The 26,347-nt window shown below is 47.6% G+C and overlaps 1 protein-coding gene across 12 annotated transcripts in view; it reads left to right on the top strand.

Annotated features, from left to right (window-relative positions):
* BCL9 (BCL9 transcription coactivator) overlaps positions 1-26,347 on the top strand; it is a 67,253-nt gene that overhangs the window by 20,418 nt on the left and 20,488 nt on the right. For 2 of the 12 annotated variants that reach the window (XM_075033977.1, XM_075033966.1), the window contains exon 1: positions 19,158-26,342. The exons of 3 other annotated variants lie outside the window; for them this stretch is intronic. The gene's annotated coding sequence lies outside the window, so the exon portion shown is untranslated. Of the gene's footprint in view, positions 1-10,383; positions 10,401-10,518; positions 10,548-10,579; positions 10,597-15,547; positions 15,565-18,171; positions 18,696-19,156; positions 26,343-26,347 lie in introns of those variants that run through there. 7 more of the 12 variants (XM_075033974.1, XM_075033967.1, XM_075033972.1 and 4 more) reach the window with 7 other exon arrangements.

The raw sequence follows: 26,347 nt of genomic DNA, 5'->3' as shown, positions 1-26,347 counted from the left end.
CTTTTAGAGACCTTCACGGTATTGATTTCAAGTAGATTTTCCTCCTCTGTTTTAAAACATTTCCTTTGCCTATGGATTTTCAACATTACTCACTGGACCTGTGTGCAGTACGTTCCCCAGACTATATTATCAAGCCAAAGTCCCTTACTGCTGGCCTTTAGGGACCACTTCTGAAGCTGGAAAGACCATTCATTTGCTGTGTTCACTCAGTCATGAGCAACTAGCCAGCATTACATCCTCCTTACTCCAGGATGTATGCTGTCATCTAACTGAACTGTGGGTCTGCTTTCAGCACGTGCCAGTGGATCCCAAACCTAGTCTGGCAACAGCCTTGAGCTGTCCCTTGCTTAGAGTGAGCGGTGTTTGGATGGTTTAGATGTAAAGGGAAAACAAGCTGTATGATGGGGAAGTGAAGAAACTGGAGTGGTAAGCAGCTGAAGTTGTAAGGTCATTTGGTTGTGGTATCTGCATTTTATTGCTCGAACTCATCCTTATGGCCATTAGAGCAGGGTGCGGGGTTTCTTTTTGGAGAGGGCAGAGGACTCAGCAGGGAGGCTGGGAGTGCTGATGCAGCACAGAGCCTAGAGGAGTGGGGTCCTGCTGCCCTTTCAAGGGGAAGTGCCTGTGAGGAGCAGGCTGAGGTCCACCAGCCATTGCCCTGCCTCAGGATGAGGCCTTATGATTCACGTTCTGCTGGTGGGTGAAAGAGCTCTGTGACAGCCAGCTGAAGGTGTGGGTTCAGCCGCCTTTTGGTGGATCATGCGTGTATGACATTGAAGACTTGGATTCAGACCTTATAGCATCTGGCTTATGGTATTTGGCTTTGTTTACTGTAGTGTTATAGCCTTAGGGCCACAGAAAGTGCAGCTTTATTGAAATCATTGGAGTTGTGCTTGCTTATGGCAGCAGGGAGCTGGGGACATGTTTTTTTGGAACGTGTTGCCAGGAACATAAACCCTTTTCTTTCAGAGATGCTTTGTAAGGATGGCTCAAATAAGTGCCTGGGAAACATTGTCCTAATGGAAACAAGACATGGAAATGATCAGGTCTCAGAACAACTCTTATTTCTTCCCCACATCTGTGAATTTCAGAGTCCACCATCCTAAGGCTCAGTCCTTCTATCCTTCCTCATTACCATCAAATCTTAGTTTTGAACATCACATACACCACCAAGAGCTGGGACACCACAGGGGACACTGCAGTCTCTGCACATGAGGAAATAGGAACCTGGATGAGGAAGCCAGCTGACTTGGATGGGACCCAGGCAGGCTGAAGTTGTGTTACTGGACAAAGAGGCAGCAATCTTTGTTATCTGATTCTTAAGTGGAAGGTACCTGTTCTTCAGCATTTAAAAATTTACAAGAGATTTCATGCTACAGCTTTTGATGCTGGATACTCATATAAAAGCAATTGCCAAAAATGCAAGTGTTTCTTAAAGACACTGTAGCCAGAGTATTACCTGCATTCCTCGCATGCTGGCTGGACTGCTGGCATTCATTTTGTCTTGGTTTGACAGAAAGGACAGGCAAAAGGTACAGGTTGGGTGTAGGAAGAGCCCATCCTGTAAGCAAGCCAAGGCACAGGGAGTGTATCCCATCAGAGTTGCATTACCAAGGCAGGTCCCCTATACAGCACCATCTCACAAGTTAAATGGATGCTCTAAAATATAAGGATATAGATAGAAAAGAAACATGCTGTCCTAGGTGTCTCTCAGGAACTGCAAGGCAGGTACTGTAAGCAGATGTATTCATGCTAGGGAATAAACAGATACGATTTAAAATAAGCTGGCAGATTTTGTGCTCAGATGGACTAGGAACATTCACGCAGTCTGTTATTGCAGTTCAGCTGTGAGAGGCCAACACCTTCAGCAGAGAGGGACTAGCAAAATGTTTGCACAGAAGTATGTCCAGTCATGACATCTGTTGCTAAAGTGGTCCAGAGTTTGCACCATAAAAGTGCACAAGTAAAAATGCAAAAGAACGAGAGTGAAGCATTTATGTAGCTAAGCCAAAACTCTCAAGTGCCCTCTAATAGTGAAGACTCCTCTTTTTCTTGGTATTGTTCCTCTATCATCTAGGATCTTGCAGATCCGAAAGCCGCTGATGATTACTGCAGAAGAAAGTCAGCACCACACTGATGATAAGCCAATGTTTAAACTAGAGAGCAAGGGGGGAGTCTGCTTGTTTTCTTTGGAGGGATCTCACTGTTTTATGTAATCTTTGTGCAGCACCTGTAAATCAGTGACTGGTACTTTTGAAATGTATTTTCTTCATCAAAAGCTATTTGAAACAACAGGTAGCACCTATCCATTCAGTCTAAGTTCCCTTGACATTTTAAATGACAGATAATGAAAACTGTCTTCATTATAACTCAAGCAATTTCATCAGACTGTCACCAGCAAACAATGGCAAATTAAAGACTGAACAACCCTCAACTCTACACTCCCAGGTACCTGTGCAAGAATACCTGATGTCTTTTCTACAGCTTCTAGGAAATATAAGAGGTGATTTCTTAGGTGGAAAGGGTTCTGGTATGCAAGGCACTGGAGGTCAACAGGAACATGTTAAAATCTGTATGGAAACCAGTGGTCAGATGGCATAAAAATGGAGCACAAACATGAGATTGATTGTGGGTGAGAGACATGGCTTATCTAACAGAGTGCTGAATTCTGCACTGCCTTCAGTTTATGAATGGATTTAAAGCATGGTGCCAAACAGAGCATATTGCAGTTGTCTAATCCTTAGGTGACAGAGGCAGACATGATAGTAGACAGAGCTGCATCCAAGAGGACTCATCAGAACAGCCCAGTCAGCTTGGCATTATTGCTACCTGATCTGTGGGAATCGGTCCAGGCCCCTGAATCTGAACTGCTGAAGGGAAACCTAGTCAAAGGAGCAGCTGTTGAGGTATAGTGCTAGCTTATCTTACCCTGCTAGTCTCTCCCCAGCCAACATTGCTTCAGGCTCACCTGGGCTGAGCATCAGTCACCCAGGTTCTTCCCCCAGCCACCCCCCCACCCCCCAATTCATAACCAGGCTACCCCCCACAGTTAGATTAAAGGGAGACAGAAAGCAGAAGGAGCATTTCACAGTAAAACACCGTTTATATGAGATGGCTATGGTATGGAAGAGGCTAGCACCAGGGAGTGAATTATAGGGGTCCAGAGAAGAAAGGCTGTGGCAGAGAGAGGGTTGTTATTGGAGGACACAGGGAGCAAAATGACTAAGATAAAGGATGTAGATAAATAGTTAGAAATAGTCACAGTGGTGTGATTTGGAAGGAAAATCAGTCACTATTTCAGTCACCAGTGGTGGTCAGTTTAGGGAGCTGAGTGGTAAATTACAGGCGGGTTAGGACTCCAAGAACATCTGTGACCCTGTGAAATGCTGGAGAGACGAAAGTTGCAGTAACAGTGAGTAAGATTCAGATCTCATCTATCTGAGCATGAGTATCTCAAGGTGAAATAACAGAAGGAGAGGAGGCGGGAATATTGATTTCTGCCTCACAAAACAGACAACAACGCCTACTTTTTCATAGCAAGAATTTAACCATTCGCTTTAATGGGCCAGTCTGCAGTACAGTGGGGGCTTGGTTTCTTCTTTGTGTGCAATCTAGAGGGGAAATCATGCTGAAGTTATTTTTATTTTATTGTAGCCTTGCAGGAGAGACAAGAGCAAAATTTTAGCCTCAAACACCTGTGCGCTGTCTGTAGGGGCAGCTGTAGTCTGTGAGTGTAACCCGTCTGCGTTGCTGCCCTGTTGTACAGCAGGCCGGTACCCTGAGCAGCCGGATGCTGGAGGAGCAGCACTGGAAGGCACAAAAAGCCTGTTATGCCAAGAGAGCTGTTGTATGTGTTGGCAACAGATGACTTCTGTCTGTCTGTCTGAGGGCAGACTTAGCCTCCTTCTATTTATCCCATGAGAAGGATGCTCCTAATGAAAGATGCTTTCTTCAGCTTGGTCATGGCTTTCTCAGAAATATTCCTTTGGGTATGAAATTTTGTTTGGTTGGTTTTACACCATGAAAGTGCACATGTGCATGCCCCAGCACTGTGGGGCAGGCATTACAGAGAACGTAGATGTGTGGCTGCGCAAGGGGGTTTGCTGTCTTGGACTAGGCTCAGCAGGTGGCTGAATGGAAGTGGGAGGTGAGTTTGGCAATTTTCTGAGCTGCTGCCGTGTCTTTTTTCATTGAAGTCAAAGACGGTCATACACATACAAAGGGGAGTGTAAAGTCACAGCTGAGAATCTTAAAATGCTCAAGGGTCAGGCAATTCCACAGCCAAATTCTCCTGGTGGCACCAAAGCACTCAGTGTGTGTTAGTGGTTCCCTGTAAAACATGGGGACAGTGTAATGGAGCAGTGTTCCTGGGCAAAAAATTGATTTTGGAGTCTCCTGTATGCCAAAATTTTGCACCTTTGTTTAGTATGAATTCATATTTTTCATGTGTTGCATGATCACGTTTCCCCAGATTCTGTTTACCTGATTTCCCTTCTGATTCAGTATCTCTTCTCTCCTCCTTCTCCCTTTTTTTTAATCATAGGAGATAAAGATGAGCATTTATCTCTATGGCTGCGTGGTATTTGCCTCGTACCTGCTTGTTGACTTGAAAGATGACTTTCTAAATAGGGCAAGAGCTTCCCGCAATTGGAATGTTATAATACGTGGGATTTGTTCATCGCGTCAGAGTTTTGATGTGGGATAATGTCTTGAAGGGGGGGGGGGGCAGATGAAATAGAAGGCTCTCTGGAGATCCAGAAAAGTATTTTAACCATAGCTCCATTTTAACCATAGTTCCGTGCTCCAGTCCAAACTCGATTAAGGCTCAGATTGTTTGGATATTCATGTGCGAATAGGAAAACACAAGATCAACTGTTTCTCTCTTTTGAGTGTAGATAGGAAAAGTGAGAGCAAGGCCTTTCTTGCCCAGCTGAATTTGCTATCATCTGTATACTGTTGCCATAGGGTGATGTTGTGCAGCCAGTGCTGGTCAGATCCATCAGCCAGTCTCCTTCCTTACAGAGCTCTGTGTACTGTGCAGCCGGCGAGGCAGTAGTAATTGGTATAGGTGGTCTTATGCCAGCACTGGAGACAGAGGTAGGGGTGTGTCTGTGTGTGTTTTGGGGGGAGGTATATGTGTGTCTGTGTGTGCGTATATGGATACTGACATTGATATGGATATATATGCATTTCCCTCCTCTGTGAGTCTGTGAAGTCCCACGCAAGTCAGGGTGCAGAGGGACTGTTCACCTGAACCAAGTTACGAATGTTCTCTGGTGTTTGCAGGACTGAGGTTCAGCACAACAGGGGAGACTCAGGGTAATGTCTAATACCAAAAGACACTGAACTAGAAAGAAAGCCACAACAATCTCTCCCCCTCCCCCAGGCCTGATTTGCTAATCTTTTAGGAATGATTTACATAAAAGACTTTCTGAAAGAAGTTGTTTTTTTTTTTTCCAAGTTAACAGTGGATGTTAAACTACCATTCCCTGTGGTCCTTTCCTATCTCTTTCACACTGTCCAGTTTTAGACTTCATCCTGCTGCAGCAAGACTCATGAAGGCAGCTCCCCTGTGCCCATGCAGAGAGATCACAGTGGTATGCGAACCGTAATCACCTGGATTCCTTACAGAAATGGGTTGTTTCCTTTCGAGAAGGCTCATTAGAGCACGTGGTCATGTAAAACTCAAAGCTCCTAAGAAAAAGATTTCATAGAGCCTGATCTCTCTCTCATCCTGCAGCTCCTCTGATCATTTACACCAGAGCAAAAAGAGGGCACCCCCCCCCCCAACCTAAAGCAAACAAACAAAGCAAAACATCCTCCCAGTGATGTGTGTTCTTCACATCCACCAGTGATAGCGTTTTATACCCACTTTGTGCAGGTGTACATGAATGCAGAAGTTGGGAGACAGTATAGAGAGCAAAGCTCTTAAGGAGTTAGTGGAACTTCCTTGCTGGAAGGTTATAATCACACTGAATGAGGGGCATCTTGCCTCAGCAGACAGGAAATATGTGATGCAATTTCAGCACAGAGTTGCTAGAGGTAAAATAGCCCATAAACTGAAAAAAATTGTAGGGAACACTTTGCATGGCCCAAACGTGCCATGTCAAAGCTAGTAGCAAGGGATCCTTTTGACTGCAGAAGCAGTGTACGGGCTACAGATGCACATGGTGACTACATCCTTTACCTGCAAGGAGGAGCTCACATCCCTGATCCTGGGTATAGAGACTGTTGGCAGATTCTTCTTAATGGTGACAGATTTTCTCGAGGGAAGGTTTTTAAGCATTAATGACTGAAAAGTTCAATCTGCTGTTGCATTTGAGGTGAAACTTGTTTCATGTTGGAATGACTGTGTGGTTGAGGAAGAAGTTCTGCTTCAGAGAGTGGATGGTCAGGAGCAGGGTGTAACTTCAGAAGAGAGCAATGCCTCCAGCCTTCACACGCTAAGGTTCCATGTCGCCATTTCGCCTGCCCAGAATCCCATCTTCAAAAGTTCCTGTTCCTCAGATGTTTCCTCCTTCTCCAGTTGTGCCAGTTCAGCTGCTTGTGGGGATGAAATCCACATTGGAGCTGGTCTGGCATTAAGGATTTGTTCTTGTTAGGGCTTTTAAAAAAAACGTTGGATCATTTAAACAGCTCACCTATGAGTGTGGCTACATAAATAGTTTAACTGGCACAAGTGAGCGGCAATAACTCTCAGAGAGCACCGCAGGATCCTCTTAAACTGGGTCTGCTGCAGATGGAATAGTGAAACAGAGCCACAGCCCTACACGCTCTTAACATTATTTGCATGAGTAGCTCCATTGTGTTTCAGTGGGACTCTACTTACACATGTAAAATTAAGTGTTTGCAGGGCTGGGCCCTTCAAGAGAATAAAAACCATGATTGGGGTGTGCCATGCTCTGAACCATATATAGGAAGTGTAATGCAAATGTATTTTGCTGGCTGGCCTATCTTGTCTGATCTGTCTGTTCTGCAGAACTGGAGCTCCTGTAAGCAACTTTCCTTAGGCTTGGTTTGCTCTGATGGAAGAGGACCCTGCTTTTGAACAGAAAGGCTGATCTTCTGTCCCTGCTGCAGCCAGGGAGTTGTGAGGAGTGTGTACACAGTGTGGTGAGAGCTGTAATGTTTCCAAGATGTTCTTGGATTTGCCAGAGTGCTCTAAAGAGCCGGGACAGCTGGCTTCTCTGGGGCAGCTTTTATGAGCTTGGCCCAGGGAGGGCAAGGCCCCAATATGGGGGGATGCTTTCTTGAGGTTGGCAGTGGTGGTCCCATGCTCAGGGGCTCTGCTACCTGAAATCCTTCCTCATGACCTGTCATCGCAGTTAAGATCATTTGGGAGCCTGTTGTTGTCAGTTCCCATGGTAAAACCCTTCAAGGACAGTAGGAGGGATTTCTCAGCTGAGAATCCCTGCCTTGGGAATTCACTGCTAGTGGCAGTTTGCTGTGGCAGATTCCCAAAGGTGGTGGGTGAAGTAGCAAATTAACTCTTGAGAGTGAAGCAAAACACCTTGATAGTTGCTATCCGGAGCCCCAAAGAGAGGAAGGAAGAGACATAAAGCCGTTGGAGGGGAGAGGCTTGGTGTGGTTATTTGAGACTGCTGCCTGCAGAGTTGCACAGTCATTTATAACTGTTTGAAATGTGGGGGGATGGGGTCGGGGGGATGGGAGGGGAGTTGGAGGAACCACAGCATCTGCGAACTAGTAGCATTTTATGCTCCTTTTCCCTGGTCTAACTCCTCAAGGGACAAGACAGCGAAGTACCGGGTCAGAGGAGGGAGGAGAAAAAAAAAGGCAGTCCGCTAACACTACGTATTTTATCGCTGCTGTTGTATGTGTCAGGATTGAAGCACAGGGTAGGATTTTCAAAGGTACCTTCAGGAAACGGAAGTTGGGTGCCTGGCTTCCTTAGGCTCCTTAGAAAAATCCCAGCCTCTACTGCCCAGGGGAAACAAACTTCCTTCTAAGCGAACCGCGATGGGTCCCTGATGTCAGTGAGAGTGGGACTGGGTCTTCTGCCGCAAGCACCGTGAGGCATATCTGTTCCTTACGCCATGTTTTGCTGCCTGGCTGATCTACTCTGTACAGCTACTGCTGTTGCAGCCTTTCCTGTGCTCAGTCCACTGAGCCCTCCCTGGTGTAGGATGCAAAAAGGAGAGGGGGAATTGTAGGTGTTGCATAAAGAAGGACCCATATCAATGTAAAAATAGAGAAGGTTTATTCGTCAGGTAAAGGAGCGGGCTGAACTGATGGCAACAAAGGTGGTGGTTCAAGTGGAGCTGATCAGTCAGGTTTCACCAACACTTCAGCTTTAGAAGGTGCTGCTGTGATCTGTGGAAAGGTACAGGTAGGGCTAGCCTGGATGGATGAGTTGAAAAAGACTGACCAGAGACCAACAGTTTCCACCTTTGGGTCGTGGATCCTGGGAACTTGTAGTCTGAGGCACTTGTCTGGAAGAGGTAACAGTGAAGCAAGCAAGAGGCATCAATGGGCTGAAAGTCTGTCCAGCTCGAAATGTTCAGGGGGTCTGGTCTGCAAAGCAAGGGGATTGAAAACCAGCTGTTAAGAAGTATCCCCCTCAAGGAAGAGTATCTATCTGGGGTAAGAGGTGTGAATTAGCTACTGTTGCAGTGCTCAGGAAGCTGTAAAGAGTTCTTTAACGATGTTACCAAGTAGGCACGATTGAGGGCTGAGCAGAGAGAGGAGGTGGTTTATCTGCCAGAGCAATGCCCAGGCCCAGTGTGAACGCGCAGTGCTGAAAGGGTCTTCTTCCAAAGAATTGGGTTACTTAAAAGTGGGAGTTGGGCAGGGTAGAGTGGGTCGTTTGAGGGTAAAGAGAGAACACTGCATTTCTCTTCACTTATGTTGTATTGGCAAAACAGGTTATTCAGGCATCACGGATATGCAAAAATGATCAGCCTGCTTTCTCTCATTAGACTGCAGCAGTTCTGTGCATCTGTGTGCCACCAGTGGTTTGGAAAGCTCTTGCTTGCAACCCACAAGATCGCCCATTTTAAGAACATTTTGTGGAGGTGAAGGAGAAGGATTAGTGGATGTTGAAAGCGCTCTTTCCACAGAGTAAGTCGCAGATTGAAAAGGGTGGGGGATTGCTACAAATTTTCAAAACCCTTATCTGCCAGCTGGTTTTGAACTACATTGACGTTTCATCCCCCAAACATGGAGCATTTGTTCAGGATAGGGCCCTTGAGCATATTTAGGAGTTGATAGGTTGTGTCTGTTTGTCATTACTGTCTGGTTCCTCCCTGTTTAGTTGCAAGCTGCTGCTTAACCCAGTGCTTTCTCCCACCAGAAAAGGCCCTCAGGTCTCTCAGAGCGGCTCCATCAACCCGCTTGCAGCTGGTGGGCAGTCAAGTTGCTCAGCCACCAGGTAGGAGAAACGTGCTTCTCCTCCAGAAGTTCCCTCCTGCTTTCTTCCTGCCTTGCCAACGGATGGCCAGCCGTCCCCTTCCTTCATCATAAATATGTGGAAGGGAAATTCCACGCTTGTTGCCAGCGGGCTGAGCGAACGTGCTGCTCCATAACGCTCCTGCCTGCCCGCCCGCCAGCTGTGCCCCTTTCGGGATGAGGACTGGGCCCGTGGCTGGTTGCGACGCCCAGCGCCCCCCTCGGCTTCCCAGTGCATAAAGCCCCTCCACGGGCGGCTGGCACCTGCCGTGAGGCCGAGGCGGCGCCCGGCGAAGGTGCCATGGCGCAAGCCGCCCCGGCAGCCGAGGCGGCGCTGGGCAGGACCGTGCCGAGGAGGGCTGCCAGGGGACCGGCTCCGGGCCGGGCGGACGCCTTCCCGCACCCCCCCGGCCCCGCCGTGCGCCTCCCCCGGGGGCCGTGCGAGGCCTCCGGGCTGGGAGGGCGGGCGCCCCCCCCCCTCCCCGCGGGGCCCGCGCCGTTTCCGTTAGGGGTGCCGTTAGGGGGCGGGTCCCGCGCGCGCCGCCTCAGGGGAGCGCGAGGTGCTCGCGCGCTGCCGGGCGGGGCAGGGCGGGGGGCGCCGGATCCCTCGCCCCGCGCTGACGGGGGCCCGCGCCCGCCCCTCCCCAGCTCACCGGGCGCCTCCCCTGCGGCTGCGGGCACCGGGGCACGCGGCCCCGCCCGGGGAGCGGGGCGCGGGGGGGAGCGTGGGGTGTGTACTGTCGGCGCTCGACTCCGCGGAGGAGAGTCGGGGGGGGGTGTGGGGGTGCGCGGGAGGGCCGGCCCCTTTAAAAAGCGCCCTGGGCGCCCTGTCTCTTTAAAAGGGGAGGAGGGAGTGGGGCCGCCCCGAGGCGGGGGCCAGGCTATGTTAATGACGGGGGCGGTGCCGCGGCGAGCGGAGAGGGGTGGGTGGCGCTTCCCGCGGGGCGCTCGCCGCGGCTGGCCTGTCCCTTTAAGAGCCCGGCTGCTACCACCGTGTAGGCGAAGGCGGGAGGAGAGCGTGTGCGAGGGGGAAGGGATACAGTCTCCGCCCTCTCGCTGGGGAGAGGAGGGGCGGGGCGGGGCGGGGGGCCGGGCGAGACCACTGCCCGGAACGGGGAGTAAGAGGCGGTCCCGCCGGCGGAGTGAGTAGGGGACAGTACCATTCCCGGGGCGGGGCGCGCGCGACGGGCGGTACCATTCCTCTCTCCGGGTTGCGGGACGCGGCGGGAGGGGGGAGGGGGGGGGAACGGACGGACGGACGGTGTGGGGAAAAAGGGGGGGGGCGGGCGGGGGGAGCGGGCGAGAGGGGCTGCGATGGGCGGTACCATGTGTGCGGGAAGGAGGGGGGGGGAGGCGCTGGCGGACAATGGAGCCTGTGTGTGTTTGCGGGAGGGGGAAGGACCCGCCGTCGCCGGGGGGAGACGCTGCGCCGCCCCCTCCCGCCCGGGGCTGAGAGGAGCCTCGGCCCCCGCCCCTCCCCCACGGCCCGGCGGTGAGTGAGGGGGAGGCGGCGCGGCGGGCACCGGGCGACCACCGGCACCGGCCGCCGCCGCCGCCCGCCCAAAGTTTGAGAGTTGGGGGAGGCCCGGGGATGGCGGGCGGCCGGGGGGGCGCCGCGGGGAGGGGGCGCCGCGGACGGCTGAGGGGAGCGCTGCCCCCGGGACGGCGGCGCCCCGGCGGCTCTGCCGGCCGCCCCCGGGCGCCCGGGGCTCCGCTCGGCTCCGCGGCGCGTCCCGGGGGCTCCGCTGCGCTGCGTGGAGGGGTGTGGGGCGCCCTCGGGGTGTCCTGCGTGGCGGGAGGTGCGGGATGCTCCGAGGTGCGTGGGGCGCCCCGGGGCTGCGCTCGGTGGAGGGCCGTGTGGGGTGCCCTGCCGTGCGGGGGGTGCGCTGGGGGTGCCTCGGATGCAGGGCCGGGGGGTGCTCCGTGGTGCAGGGGATGCCCCGGGGTCTGCGCTCTGTGGGGGGGGGGCGGGGCGCAGAGGATGCCCCGGGGTCTGCGCTCTGTGGAGGGGGGGTGTGGGGCGCAGGGGATGCCCCGGGGTCTGCGCTCTGTGGAGGGGGGGGGCGGGATGCTTTGGGGTCCACGGGATGCCACGGAGGTTGTGCTGTGTGGAGGGGCATATGGAGTGCTTTGCATTGCATTGTGGTGCAGCAGATGGCCTGGGGGCTGTGCTGTATGGAGGGGTGTATGTGTTGCTCTGGCTTGCAGGGGATGCCGTAGAGGTTGTGCTGCGTTGACAGGTGTGCGTGCTGTCCTGGGTTGCGTTGTGGTGCACGGGATGCCCTAAGAGCTGTGCTACACGTGTGTGGGATGCTCTGTGGTGCAGGCGATGCCCTAGGGCTTCTGCCGTGTGGAGGGATGTGTGGCCTGCCCTAGGTCGCACTGGGGTGTACGGGATGGCCATGTGGCTGTGCTGTGTGGGGTGCCCTAGGTTGTGCTGGGGGCACTGGGTGCCCACGTGGCTGTGCCGTCTGGAGGGGTGTGGGGTGTGGTGGGTTGCAGCACTAGGATGCTCTGGAGGCTGTGCTGTGTGAGTAGGTGTGTGGAGTGCTCTGCGCTGCGCTGAGGTGCACTGCTGTGCTTGGGGTGCCCTAGGGGCTGTGCTGTATGGAGAGGATGGTGTTGGGTGGGTTACAGAGGCAGTTCTGAGTTTTTAATCCCAGTGAGGGTCAGGACGTAGGATAAGAGGGGTTGCAACACCAGGGCTAGGCTGTTGGGATTGGGGGTCCGGGCTGTCCTAGGAGAAAGAAGCTGGTGCAAGTGGGGTGAGGGCTAGCTGGGTGTGTGGACTCTGCGGTGGAGCTGTCTACAGTAGGGATGTAGGGAGTGGAGTATGAGGTGAAGCATGCAATGAGGAGGTGGGAGATGGTAAGTGGGATCTGGGATGTGCTGTGAGGAAGGGATGGGGGGCTGTGTTGCAGGAAGAACTGAAATACACTGTCTGCAGGAAGGGATGTGGAGAGGTGGACAAAGAACTGTGGAGTATGAGGTATGCTGGGGAGAAATAAGTTGATACATGAGGGGATGGATGTAGTGATTGGAGGATGTGAGGAGCTGGGACTTGAGAACTGGGAGAAAGGGATATGGGAGTGGGGTTGTGGTAGCCAGAAGCATTGGGAGCCAGAATATGGGGTAGGAAGTGCTTTCAGCACGAGGGAGGTGGTGCACGTGGCTGTAAAGGGAATTGTAGGGGTCCAGAGCTGGGAAACAGTGTAGATACTTCAGGGGAGCCGGAATCCAGGGAAGCTAAGCATGTAGTGTCAAACTGGTATGTGGGATAGTTGTGCAAGAGGATTTTGTGGGATAGTAAGAGTGTAGGAGGGGATCTTGTATATAGGGATGATGGGGAAGAGCAGTATCTGACAAGGGAGGGGAAAATGCATTTATTTGGAAGTGTTTCTGCTAGGTAGAGAAGAGGCACTGTGTGTGTGCGCATGACAGTGAGTCTGTGCCCTGGCCTCCTGCAAAGGGGCGTATGGGAGGCTGCCAGTGAGATGGGAGAGGCTAAACCTGTAAACAATACTGCAAGTTCATGAGGTTAAGGGTTGGATGATGGGGGGAAAAAACCCCAACACCGGAGACCCTAAATGCTTAGGGAAATGATGGGACAGGTGGATGCATGCAAGCAGCAAGGCTCTAGTTCTAGGATGAGAGAGACCACCCTGTATTTCTGTGTTGTCCAACTTTCTGTCCCTGGGGCCACTGTGTAGGTGACAGGATGATGGGACTAAAAAGGCCTCTGCCTATTGAATATTTGGGATGTGGAAGGTGGATGTTACTCTGGGAGGGCAGACAAAGCATGAGGACACAGATGGGAAGAATCCGATGTGACAGTCAATTGTGGGTTGTTTCAGTATAAAATATTAAGGTGGGATGATTATGTGGTTAGTGGTTTAATAGTAAACAAAATGACAAATCGGGCAATTGTCATGCAGCAAAGAAAGTAAGTATGAAATAATAAGTGGCAGTAGGGAGCTGGTTGTGGAACAGTTCAAAGACCACCAATGTGAAAGGGAAGATGCTTTTATTCTCCAGATGCCAAACCTAACTTGGACTCTGAAACTGGTCCAGAAATAACCATCAATCTCACTGGGAGAGGATTATCAAGTTTTTTGTAGCTCTTACCTTGTGAAGTCACATCTCTTTAGTTTGGGCATTAGCCTCACTGACTTCGGGGCAGAGAAGAAACAGTTGTGCCAACTCAAGTTTGTCTCATTAAGCCTCCCTGTTGATGACTAGTTGCTCTACTGTCAAAATACAGTTGGAGGAAGCGGGGGAGATGGTTCTTCCGGTTTTGAGGGGTTCTAGTAGCATTTTTATTTTCTTTGAAAGCATTTTGTCCTTGATTTCTCTGTGAAAAGCCCACACAGACATCATAGGATGCTCTGGAGCATCCTTAAATGTATCAAGCTATAAAAGCAGGAGGGGAAAAAAAAAAGTAGATTTTTTTTTTTTCTTCTGTTTTGTTGGAAGATAATATTTGGTCAGTGATTGCTCAAAATATTACAAAAACAAGTGTTGGAAAGCTAGGCAAGGCATTACATGAAATCAAATAATAAAAGAATCACAGGATATGGAATGAAAGAATTAACATACCTAAACAGCTTTATTGCTGTCTTCTTTTTTGTTTACCTCTCTTCTGCTTTATATTGGGGCTGTAATGCCTGATTGCTGTCTACAGTGGGGTGTTACAGGTGTTGAACTGGTGAAGTGAAATAAAGGCTAACACACAGTTGTTTTTTGTTCATCCTATGCTTGCAGAGCTGTGGAGGGGGGGGTGTGGGGCGCAGGGGATGACCCGGGGTCTGCGCTCTGTGGAGGGGGGGGGCGGGATGCTTCTGCGCTAGCAGAAGGGCACATGCCCATATCCCATAGCAGACCTATCTGCTTTCTCGTGGGAATCACAGGAGTTGCTTTGGAGAGATTTTATAGCCATTTTGGACAAGTTGGCATGATGGCTCTGTTGTGTGTTGGGTTTTTTTGTTTTGTTTTTTAATAGTGATCTCCAAAGAGATTATTTTTAATGAATGTGTCCTTTTTTTCTTACTCGGAGCATAAAAATGGCTAAAGGGCTCATATTCTTTCCCTGTCTCCCTTGCTGGCCTCTCCTCAAACAACAAAAGAAAGGCAGCTTTCTTTTTTTAACTTCGGGTTAGCAACGATGTCAGTTTTGGGATTTTGGAACTTTCCCAGTGGGGTGGGTGTGGTTTTTTTTGTTGATCTGGTTTTTGGGTTGGGTTTTTCTTGCGGAGAGGGGTCTGGGGATCTTGGGTCTCACTGCACTGTTGTGAACTCTTAACACCTTAATTGAAGGGGTGGAGATGCTGAATCACTAACAAAGACCTCCTTTATCCAAAATGTTAATCAATCATTGATGTTAAATAAGTGTGAACAAAACCAAACAAAAAAAACCCCACCCTAAACAAGTTTTTGTCTAAGCCCCCCTCCCATTCAGCTGCTCATCTTTGGTCAGGTTAACATTAGAAATTCTTTTGGGGATGTATTTTGTGTGTGTGTGTGTGTGTGTGTGTATGTACTTGGTTTTGGCAATGTTTGGTAAAAGTTCTGTTGCTGACTTCCCAGTATATTTTCCCAATACAAATTATTTAGCTCATAGATGCAATAGAGATGTTTTGGGAGAAACCGTGATCGGCTCTAGTGTGAGGGAAGTAGCTGGACTATGACAGTACTGTTGTAACCATCTTTTTGTGGGCAAGGGGTGTGTATAGGTGTATTTTCAGGGTTTTTTTTTGTTTGGTTTTGGGGAGGTGTTTTGCTTTCCTCTCTTGTGATCAGTAAATTTGTTTATTAGTCAACACAGTCTTCTAAGCTAGGCAGGACCTGAATTTTAATGTGAAAGTAAATAGGTTTCTGGTCATACAACTAGCAACTTTGTAGATCTCTTCTGTATGTTATGAATACAAAGGGTGTGGACTCTTTCTTCCCTATGCTTCCACCCCCACCCCCCCCCCCCCCCCCCCATCTTGCATTTCATCTTTACAGTTCACGTACTTGGATTGTTTTCAGTTAGGGTTAGTCCACAGCCAGAGAAACTGCATTTATCACTAAATATCCAAATATAGAAACTAAGGCAACTATAAGCCACAAGGCTAAAATACTCATATACAACAGCTTTTCTGAAGAGTTTGTATGTTTGAGGTGGGTAAGAATGGAGTACCTTTGATCCATATTTCCTAGGTATTCAAAGGCTTGCTACTCTCTAATATGTTGACTTTCCATACTTATTTCTATGTGTTTCTTTCTAGATTTTTTCCTCTTGAGTTCCTGACATGCTGTGTCAATTCTGTTGCCTTGCAAACTGTGCCTATAGCTTAGGTATTTTGCTGTTCTTTTATAAATTCAATGGAAAAAAAAACCCCAAACCCCACAACAACTTTATCCTGTGGAGCGATTTACACTCAAGTGTGTATTTAAACTAATTCTCATCTTAAATGTCAGCTGTGTTACCTAGCAGGGTTTGATCTCTTCCCCTTTCTAGAAGTTTACCAGAATTTCTTCAGAGTGATGCAGGCAGCCTTCATAAAATCCTTCTATCTAGTTTGCATGGCCTTGGACTTCACAGAAATCTCTGTGCCTCCATAAGGTCTGTGGTCTGTTTACGTAGATACGAAGTCCTTTAACCCAGCAAGATTTGCTGTGGGCTTGGATTTCCTGCTTACAAGCTCTGCTGGAGTCCCTCTAGTCTTCATGCTGGCAAAATGAAGGTGTTAACTCAGGTTTTCAGAGAAATTTGTGAATGGAAGGAGATTTCATTGCAGAATTTTTGTCTGAGTACTGGTCTGCCTATTGTATTTAAAATAGCTTTCCGTCTATGCTGTTACTTGTCTGTTAGGTTTTTTTTCTGTTTTAAAAGTTTGATCATTTTGGTGCTGGACCCCCTTTGTGATAGGGACTATACAAGTGCGGAAGAAGAGGAACCTTATTCGTAATTAGGAATTCCAGATAATCTTGAAGAACTCAAGCAAAAACTCCATCTGTTAGGAAATTTCTGAAGACTTGCCTTTAAGACTATGTGGACTTACAAATGCTAGTTAACAATAATAGCAAAACATAAGGTGACATTTTAATGCGTGCTGTATCCAAATGAACTGTTCCAATGTTGACTTTAATTTATATTTTTGAAGAAGTGGGGTTGTACTTTGTGACCATACCTGTACCTATATGCCTAGACACTGTTAGTATACCTCTGAGCATTTCTTTTGGTGCTAGAGTTGGCTTTTGAGAGGTCCTTGGTGCTTGCCCGTTTTGCCTCTGCACCACCCCTCTGTGTGTGCTGGTACTGCTGTTGGAGCAGCTGTATGCTGAAACGGATTGAGGAACTGATCTGGATTATAAGTAGCCTGGCAAAAAAATGTTTATACTTAGCCTGCATCAGTTTGCCAGACTGGTTCACCGTTTGGTCACACAAACGGTTGTATGGGCACATCAGACAATGTGGTGCAGGGGTGGAAGTAAATATTGGTAGCAGCAGTTTTTTAAGCTGGTGTTGCTGCCAAAAGGAATGCTCATCTGACTATACCCCTAAGAGTCTGCTAAACTTGCTAAATGTTGTTTACACCTATTTGTTACAGCTTCCCTTGCCTGAGAACAGTTCCTTCAGCTTACCTTGTTCTTTTTGCCAAAAACGTTTCTCATCTCTGAACATATATGGAATGTATAAAAAGAGAAACCTTCTTTAAGAAGCTTTAAACAGGGCGAAAAGCAGAGTATGGTGGTTTAGCTATGGAAAAGTTTCTGCTGCTCCAAGACTCTGTGATGATACAGAACATGTAGTGTAAATTGATGATAGACTATTTAGTATGGTTGCAATTAAGCAGTGAAACTCATGCTGTGAGAATCATCAGGAGCAAGAATTCAACAAGAGTGAAAAAGGATCAGATGTCTGTAGAAATATGAAGAATATTCAATTACCATAATCAGTGACAGTAGAAATTTTGCAAGAGGTATTAAGCCTATGGTCTAAACCTTGATTTTTTTTTTTTTTTTTCCTGCTCTAACAGATGTACTTCTATATTGGGAAATAGAGGGAGGGAATAGCTTCTTGTGCCTGGGTTTGCTGCGGGGTTCTTGCACGCTTCTCTGGAAACTTGATTGAGACCAGTGTGTGAGATGTGCCATTAAACTGCATAGGCTTCTGGTTAGATCCTGATGACCCATCCTGAAATCTGGTCTGAGCCACCAAACTGTGGCTATTGCAAAGTGAACTGCTGCTACCTGACTTTTTACATTTGTTCTACTCCTATTTCCGTGGGTTGTTGTTACCTGCTCTTCAGCAGAGTCAGATCTCAGTGCTCTGTTTTTGATCTACTTTGACAACACTCATTGAATTTATTTTAAGGACTGTTATGAAATTGCAGTTCATGATATCTGAAGAATGGATGATATTTCTTTAGAGTAGACAGATATGCTCCAAGATCCCCCCCCCCCCCTTTTTTTTTTCCAGACAGACTTAAAAGCAGAGGTGAGCTTTTCCTTGTTTGCCCTCTGAGAAGGAGCTTGTGGAATAGGGAAGGGAGATGAAAAGTGGAACTGTAAGGTGGTTGGCTTGTTGGTTTGTTTTTAAAGCCCAGGCAGAATCAATGAAATCCTTTTGAAGGAAGGAAAATGGAAAGTATGCTTTACCAGTGACATAATTTTTTTCAACAAAGCAGGACTGAGAGGTGGTGGAGCAACGTCCTCTGAGAGTTCACAGAAAATTGGGTGCTGTAGTCTTGAAAACAATACTGATTTTAAGTGCTCCTTAGTATTACAATCTATGGCAAAAAGAGTGTATGATACACGTAATAATTTAACTGCATATAGAATTGAGGGAGAGCTTGCTGCTTTCTGTATTGAGTTTGGAGCAGTTGTGATTCAGGCAGGGATAGCCATACAGCTGCCTGCTCAACTCCTAGCATTTGCAGTTATTCTGAGCTGGTTGTCCTGTTTTCATGGCTGTTTGGCCTCTTAAGAAAGCAGTGCCACTGTATTCTTGCTTCCAAGCTTTCTGGTGGGGCTGACTGCATAGTAGCAGAGCAAGGGAGCTTTAAATCGCTGACCCATCTTGTCACCGGATGGTCTCCATGTGTCTGTTGTTGTTCTCTGTGCCTTCTGAACAAAGGATGCAGATATCTGTTTTACCTTATCAGTAGGGTGGCTGGGGCCCATGGGCTCTTTTAAAACCAGGTTAGCTTGGATTTGGTGGCAAACTTGAGAACAGAACCTGGTTCTTAATACGCCTGTGATTTATCTACTCAACCATGTTACACTCTACGAATTGCTTTAAATCTGTAAGTCTGCTCACGTATGTTGCATGAAGCCATCTTTGCCACCTTTGCAGTATGTATAGAATTATGCAAAACCTGAAGGAAAATTCTGATTTAGTGGTTCACTGATAAAAACACTGGCTAAGATCAAGCAATAGAACTTTTTTCAGGTTGCTCAGAGCTATGCTCTCTGCATTTTTCTAAACTGACTTGTTCAGGTGTCTTTATTGCTGTTCCACTGCCTGTGAAATGGCAGTATTTTATCTATGTACCAATCTGGTTTTGTTTGAGGATTGATTAGAAATGTATTTGCAGTGTAATATAGAACAAAGCCATAGCCTGTCGAGGTGAGCAGCCACAGCTTCTACAGTGAGAGCTGTTACAATGCAGAGTTTGGGCAGTCTTGTGTATGGAGAAAGTCTTCCCAGAACTTTTGTTAGTGGAATTGAAGTTTCCCACCACATTTTGTATGTATGTATGAGAAGGGAGTAAAGAACTTCAGGCCAAAATGGCTTGACAGCTTGTTAGCAAGAAAATGCTTTCTTCTGTCTCTTAAGAAAAAAAAAAATAAAAATTAACCTTCTTGTGGTTGGGATAGAAAGTTGAAACTGTCAGGCAAATAGCTACCATCCAGCAGAAATGCTTCTGAATGTTCTTGTGAAAGCTAGCTTTGATTTGACAGTTATGAGTCTTTGAAAATAGCGCTCTGTTTATACAGTACAGTAAATACTTTGAAGTACATTAGGCTTTGCTGTACATGCGTGGCTAACTAGAAGAATATTAAATGCGTACATCTTGTGTTGAGTGAGGGAGGATCCAGCAGCAATTGGAATTGCATGCTCTTCATACTTTTATAAGATCATGTCAAAGCAGTAGATTTGATAATAGACCTGATTATACAATTGCTTAATTTCTTGTCAAAATAACATTTTTACATGCAGTGTTTTGAGATCTTTTAGGTGACCTCATGTTATTTATCAAATGTCAGTTTTTCATCCCAGCAGCTTTGATATGATCATGTAGCATCATGGAGTACTGTGTACATGCAGTCTTTGCTTGCTGGAGTTCTTTGAAGTGCCTTACTCCTTAGAAGAGTCATTGCTCTGTTGAAGATCGCACATTTAATGACTAGGAAACCAGTATACAGAAGCACTGCACTGTGTCGCTAAAGGCCGTGTTACATCTAACATGCCTAATGTGGGTCTAAAAGTAAAGAAATGAGAGGTTCAATGCACCAGGAACACATACCCCTTGACATGCATCTTAGCCAGCAGTCAGCTGCATGGGATATAGTAATTCTTCAGCTCTGCCCCTGTGGGAATGCCTGCTTTGTAATGCTGAGCTCCCCAGGTGCGAGCGCCTGGTACTATAAAACAGCAGGAGGGCTTGTGTAAGGGAGGAGAGCAGAGGGATGGCTGGTGGTGAGAGTCCTGAATGAAACCTGGTCTCGCGGGCAGTGCTGGAAGGTAGCGATGCTTGGGGGCGCCTTGAAAATCTGCTCATTTGGGATGAGAGAGAGACCAGACACCTGTTAAGATGAAGGTTAACTTGACGGAAGGTGTATGGGTTGCCTCCAGGAATTCTGACAGGCGTTGTGTGTGAAGTCCCCTTGCAGCATAGTGGGGAATTACTGCTTGCTGTAGCACTGGGTTTTCCTTCAAGGAGGTCTGTCCTATACTGACCCAACCCAGCCCCAGTTAGCTTATGAAAACTGACAAGATTGCAGCCTGAGGAGTTATGCCTGAGGACTGTTTCTTATCTTTCATTCTGGAAGCCTAGTGAAGGGATGCTGAAATGAAAAGAAAAAGCGCTTGTTTTTTTCTGTGCTGAACTGATAGGTGGCTTATTTATCCCAAGCCTTCCTTCTGTTTAAATAGTGTGGTGTTACTACATGTTGAAGAACAAACTGGTGTCTCCTTGGTCCTGTCTTCCCATCCATTATTTCTATATCCTTTTTTTTTTTTTCCCCCTTCCCCCTCTCCACAGTTTAGTTTCTGAAGAATGGGCTGCTGCCTAGCTTGATACAGGCATCTTTTAGCTATGGTTGTTCATGCTGATGTCCCTATTTAAATTTTAGAAAAAGTAAACCCAGAGAAATAAGGGAAAAGAGATCACCTCTGGCTCCGAACATATTACCTACTTCCCGAAAAGTAGATGAAGTTTTGACAGAAAGCAAAGCTATGAAAGCAGCCCACGGAAAGCTCTAGTGTTATCCAACGGAGTCCTGCATGTAATGCTGACTGATGCTGGGGCTGTTAACTGCTAACATGATGTAGTAAGCTGCAGCAGCCTGTCATATATTAGGGAAATACTGTTAAAACATTTCTTGAAAAATCCCTTATTGCTAGAGCTTTTGATCTTTATCAGTGTTAACAATAGTTGGAACTCTAGAGCAGACAGGCTGCTGCTAAGGTAAATGATGCTCCCTGTAAAGTGCTTAAAACTCCAGTTGTAATGTACATAGACTGCTCTCAGCATTGCTAACAGGTGGAGCTGAACTGATGTTGGCAGCTGTGCTGGAGTACACCGAGGCTGAGCTGAGGTCAGCGTGACGTCATGGCGTGCTACGGTTACGTGATAGCGTGCCTAATGCCCTGGCAGCAGTGTGGCTGACCTGTACCTGCAAATGCCACTAATGGCTGGATGCCAGGTGCCCACCAAAGCCGTTCTATCACTCACCCCTCCTTTGCTGGACAAGGGAGAGAAAAATATAACAAAAGACTTGTGGGTTGAGATAATAAGGACAGGAGAGATCACTCTACCAGTTACCATCATGGGCAAAACAGACTCAACTTGGGGAAAATTAACTCAATTTATTACCAATCAACCAGAGTAGGGTAGTGAGAAATAAAACCAAATCTCAGAACACCTTCCCTCACCACTCCCTTCTTCCCAGGCACAATTTCACTCCTGAATTCTCTACCTACCCCCCGCAGCAGTGCAGGGGGATGAGGAATGCGGTTTGTGGTCAGTTCATCACACGTTATTTCTGCCACTTCATCCTCCTCAGGGGCAGGACTTATCACACTCTTCCCCTGCTCCAGCATGGGGTCTCTCCCATGGGAGACAGTCCTCCACGAACTTCTCTAATGTGGGTCCTTCCCACGGGCTGCAGTTCTTCACGAACTGCTCCAGCGTGGGTCCCTTCCATGGCGTGCAGTCCTTCAGGAGGACACTGCTCCAGCGTGGGTCCCCCGCGGGGTCACAAGTCCTGCCAGAAAACCTGCTCCGGGGGCATCTCTCTCCACAGATCCGCACGTCCTGCCAGGAGCCTGCTCCAGTGCGGGCTTCCCACAGGGTCACAGCCTCCTTGGGGCATCCACCTGCTCTGGCATGGGGTCCTCTCTCCCCGGGCTGCAGGTGGAGATCTGCTCCACCGTGGACCTCCCTGGGCTGCAGGGGAACAGCCTGCCTCACCATGGTCTTCATCACGGGCTGCAGGGGAATCTCTGCTCCAGTGCCGGGAGCATCTCCTCCCCCTCCTTCTGCACTGACCTTGGGGTCTGCAGGGTTGTTTCTCTTACATGTTCTCACTCTCTCTCTGGCTGCTGTTTCTGTCTGTCCCAGCAACTTTTTTTTTCCTTCTTATATATGTTATCACAGAGGCGCTACCACTATCGCTGACAGGCTTGGCTTTGGCTGGCGGTGGGTCAGTCTTAGAGCCGGCTGGTATGGGCTCTCTCGAACACAGGGGAAGCTTCCAGCAGCTTCTTACAGAAGCCACCCCTGTAACTGCCCCCCACTACCAAAACCTTGCCACACAAAGCCAATACATGGTGGCAAAGCTGAAATGGTGTTAGCAGTGACGGGAAGCATTCATAGCATTCCTGTACAGAAGTGGATAGTTGTAGCTTAGGCTTTGGGTTTTTTTAAGGTTTTTCTTTTGGCTTTTTTCCCCAGACTGATTTCTGGAACTGTGTCAGAATTTACCAAGAGGTTGTCCTAGTCCCAGGTGGACCAAGTAGTGGTTTTTTTTTTTTTTTTTTTTTACATAATAGCAGCTGGAAATTGAAAAGGACTTCAAGTGTCTGACTGTGTACACCTTGAATCTGCTCACCAATGTCCCTAAGTGTCTGTCTCCTCCCTTACTTTGGGGAAGGAGTTGTGGAGAGAGTTGCACAAAACCAGAAACTGTCTAGGACAGCTGTTCATCCCCATTGTATTAAAGATACACTGAAGTGTTCAAGGCACTAAAAATAAAGTTTAATGGATGTGTTGTTGTCTTTTTGACAAAAAGTTAGTGTTACAGCTCTTAAAAGTGATGGTTATGAGTGTAGTGAACAACATGCCTGTTGCAAAAGATTACTTTAGAATGTTTTCTGTAAATACCTAAAAAGAATAATTACTTAAACAAGCTTTATATCATGGCTACTGTTGGTTACCCATGTGCTTGTCAGAAGGAGAAAGGAAGAGAATGGTTGGTGGAGATACCATTGTCTGAGAGCAGGGGATGGTTACATGAGAAATGTCATAAAACACTTTATTCTCTGAGCCTTTGGGTTTGTATTGTGCTTTGTTAGTGATTGTCTTGGCTACACTCTTTAAGAATGAAGAGCAAAAGGGACTTTTTGTGGTTGTCCCTGTTTTGAGTGGACTTCAGGAGAGACTGGTTCTTTGGGAAGTGTCCATGTGTGTGGTGATAGGAGCTGGAGAGGAAAAGAGAAAAGAGTATCTGCACTGTCTTTCTCAAGATCTGTGGATGGGCAGGCATAGGTAGGCTCAGCAGAGCTGCATTTATGTGACCACACATACTGAATTTGCGCGGGGATGATTAAGTATATTGTTACAGTTTCTGGGAGGTTTATCCTGTGGTCCTAAATTCTTAAATTAATCTGAGCTACTCTTCCTTGTAATGGCATGGAGTCTTGCCTGCTCCTTCCATGTCAGTGTGCTTGTAGGTCATCAAGGTGTTAATTTTAAGCGAGCCTATCTTTGCTCAGCCCCTTTCTTTGTGCTTCAAGGCATGGAGGTAGTTGCAGGCAATAACCTGCCTGTGTTTTAGAGGTTAACAGAGAGGTGCATACATACCATGTGTACAAGAGGAGTTATATTCTCTGTGGAGGCTGTAATAAGCCTGGTGAAGATTGTGTAGTCCCCACATTCCAGTAGCAAAATGAGTTTAGGTGACAAGTTCTTGATTCTTCTTTTGATTGAGAGTCACTTCTGGTACAAGACCATGAGCAAAGACGTAATGCTGTGCAGACTTGGGATTAGCAGTGACTTCTCTGACATGCATAAGGATAAATTCTTGGCTCTAGGAAACTGAGGACTTTGCATATGACGTTGTTTTTTACTGCCAAGACATAAACAAAGAAGAGTCCATACTGTTTCAGGATAAGTTAAGACCATCTAGAAATTGGTGACTGGCTGTGAGTTGGTGTCTAATCAGCTTAGTAGTAACAAGTTAGCTCTTGATGTTGAGAAAACGATTTATAAGTAAATGGGATTTTGTGGCTTACTAGGGAATGACAGAACATGGTATTTTCCCCAAATCAGTAGCTGTTTTGTGTAGAATACGGTCCATGTACCATATGAGGTGCCCCTGGTGCAAATGGCCACTGCCTTTCTGGCAGATGGAGCATATGAGCAAATCATCTGAAAGTCTATTGTGTGATAACTGTTTAGTTTGATTAAAGGATGAAGTCTGCAAACCCTGCAATGGAAAGAGCTGGGACAGTAGGTAGTCAGGCCACCTACTGATGACTTGCTTGGACAACCAGAGTTGTGTCCAGATGACGTGCGTATTGATACTGTGTCTTTAGCCCCAGCAGTTCTTTGGGTACCCGATGTATTTTCTGCCCTTGTTTAAGAAAAAGAACAGAGGGACCTGGCAGGAGAAGGATGCAAGTGTGTAAGTCTTTCCATGCCTGTGCTATCAATCACTGCTGCCTCCTTTGTGCCAGGGCCAGTGAGCATGTGGCCACCTGGTTGGCTGAAACAGGAAGCTTGTCCCCTGAAAATTAATCACATCATATCTACAGTTAGTTTTCAGCTGGGTCGCAAGTGCTAGTGATGGCTGGAAGGAATAGAGTTGGATAGACTTAAGCTGGTTGAAGTTGATTTCCTGGGTCCAGCATGCACTTGGTATACAGAAGGTAAAGCGACATTTTTGACAAACCTGTTTGAATGCTGGTGGGTCCAATACTAGTTGTGTTACAAGCACATGCTTTATGCATTCATGAGAAAGGATGAAGACAACAGCTTTTGCTAAGAGGTAGGGGCAGATTTAAAGGTGTGGTTAAAAGTCCTTAGTAGGGGCCATATCTAGAAATGAGGACTGGTTCCAGGGACTGAAGAGTGTCCTGTGTCCCCGTACCCTCAAGTGTCATGGGGAGAGGTGTGGGGTGTAGAATACGCATGTCAATTTATCTATTTGCTTTTACTTTTATATGATCTTAAGGGAGTCATCTGGTTCAATAAAAGCATTGAATAACACTTCCTGCGTCCTCCTTGTTTCCCAGTTGCACTCTTTATCAATGAGGTGTGTAATCAAGTACTTTATTAAGCAGCAGCTTATTAAAAAGTAACATGTGCACTTCAGCTGCAAGTGTGCAAAATAAGAAAATGTTTAACAAAACTGGTAAGCACAGCACGTGGTGAAAACCAGTGGTAGCTCTTGGGGTGTCTTGGGTGTTGTGGAGTCACCTTTTGCCAGTGCAGCTGTTCTCCCTCTTATGTGGTTGAATGAGGGTCGGAGAAACAAGATGTGCCCTTCCCAGTAAAATTGCGCTGAAGGAGCGCATCGGTTGATTCATTGCCTTACCCCACCTCTCTGGTCATGCAGGGAATCCACTGGTGGATCCACATGCAGAGGTTTGCTTCCTGGTGGCTGTCAGGATGAGTGGTTGTTCAAACAGATCCTGCTGCTGGTGCTGCTGTTCTTGGTCCCTTCTGAAGCTGCTGCTCTTCCCAGACCAGTCTCTTACTCCTCTTACTCCTCTCTCTCTCCCCCTCTCTCCCCCACCCCCCTGCCCCCCTTCCTTGCCCACTGCACTGTCACAGCTACAATTCAGGGTGCTGGCTCAACTTGCGTTCAAAGTTATCATTTGTTTTCTGTAGCAGCAGGTCTCTAGCCTTTTTTTCTTTTTCCATGCTGATTTTGGGCTCTCACCACCCTCAGTCCAGCACAGACTGACAGTCTCAGAAAGGCCACAGGGAAAAAAGAAGTGTGCTCTTTCTTGTACACAGAGAAAGAGGTTTCTTGGCTTTAATGCTTCGTGTCACAGTAAGGCCACAAGTTTGATACTTTTATCTATTTGGTATGCCTTTATTTCATCTCTCCACATTCTCCTTCTCAAAGAGGGAGAAAAGACTGAAGTGAATCAGTGATAACTGCAGCTGTTCCTGCTGAAGCAGCCATAATGCTGTACACCTCCAAGTACCTGACCACTTGTCACTATCAAGCTTCTGCAGTTTAAGGGCATAAAGTAGGAATAAGCTGGTTTAGATGGTTTTGTTTTTTTTTCATTCTGTTTGCAGTACAATAATGTGGTAGCTAGTTCATAGAAGTACAGGGATGGTTCATGAATACCAAAAGGTAAACTAAGATGTGCATTTGAGTCTTGTTAGTTACTCTGTGGTAGCTGCTTATGTACATGCTCTCACCCTTTTGCTCTTAAATTCACTGTGAAGCAAGCTGTCTTGTACTGACTGTGGGCTAAGACAGTGCAGGTGAG

Source organism: Buteo buteo, chromosome 8 (genome assembly GCF_964188355.1).
Source record: "Buteo buteo chromosome 8, bButBut1.hap1.1, whole genome shotgun sequence".
In the NCBI taxonomy this organism is placed as follows: domain Eukaryota; kingdom Metazoa; phylum Chordata; class Aves; order Accipitriformes; family Accipitridae; genus Buteo; species Buteo buteo.
This window is presented reverse-complemented; position numbering and strand designations above follow the sequence as displayed.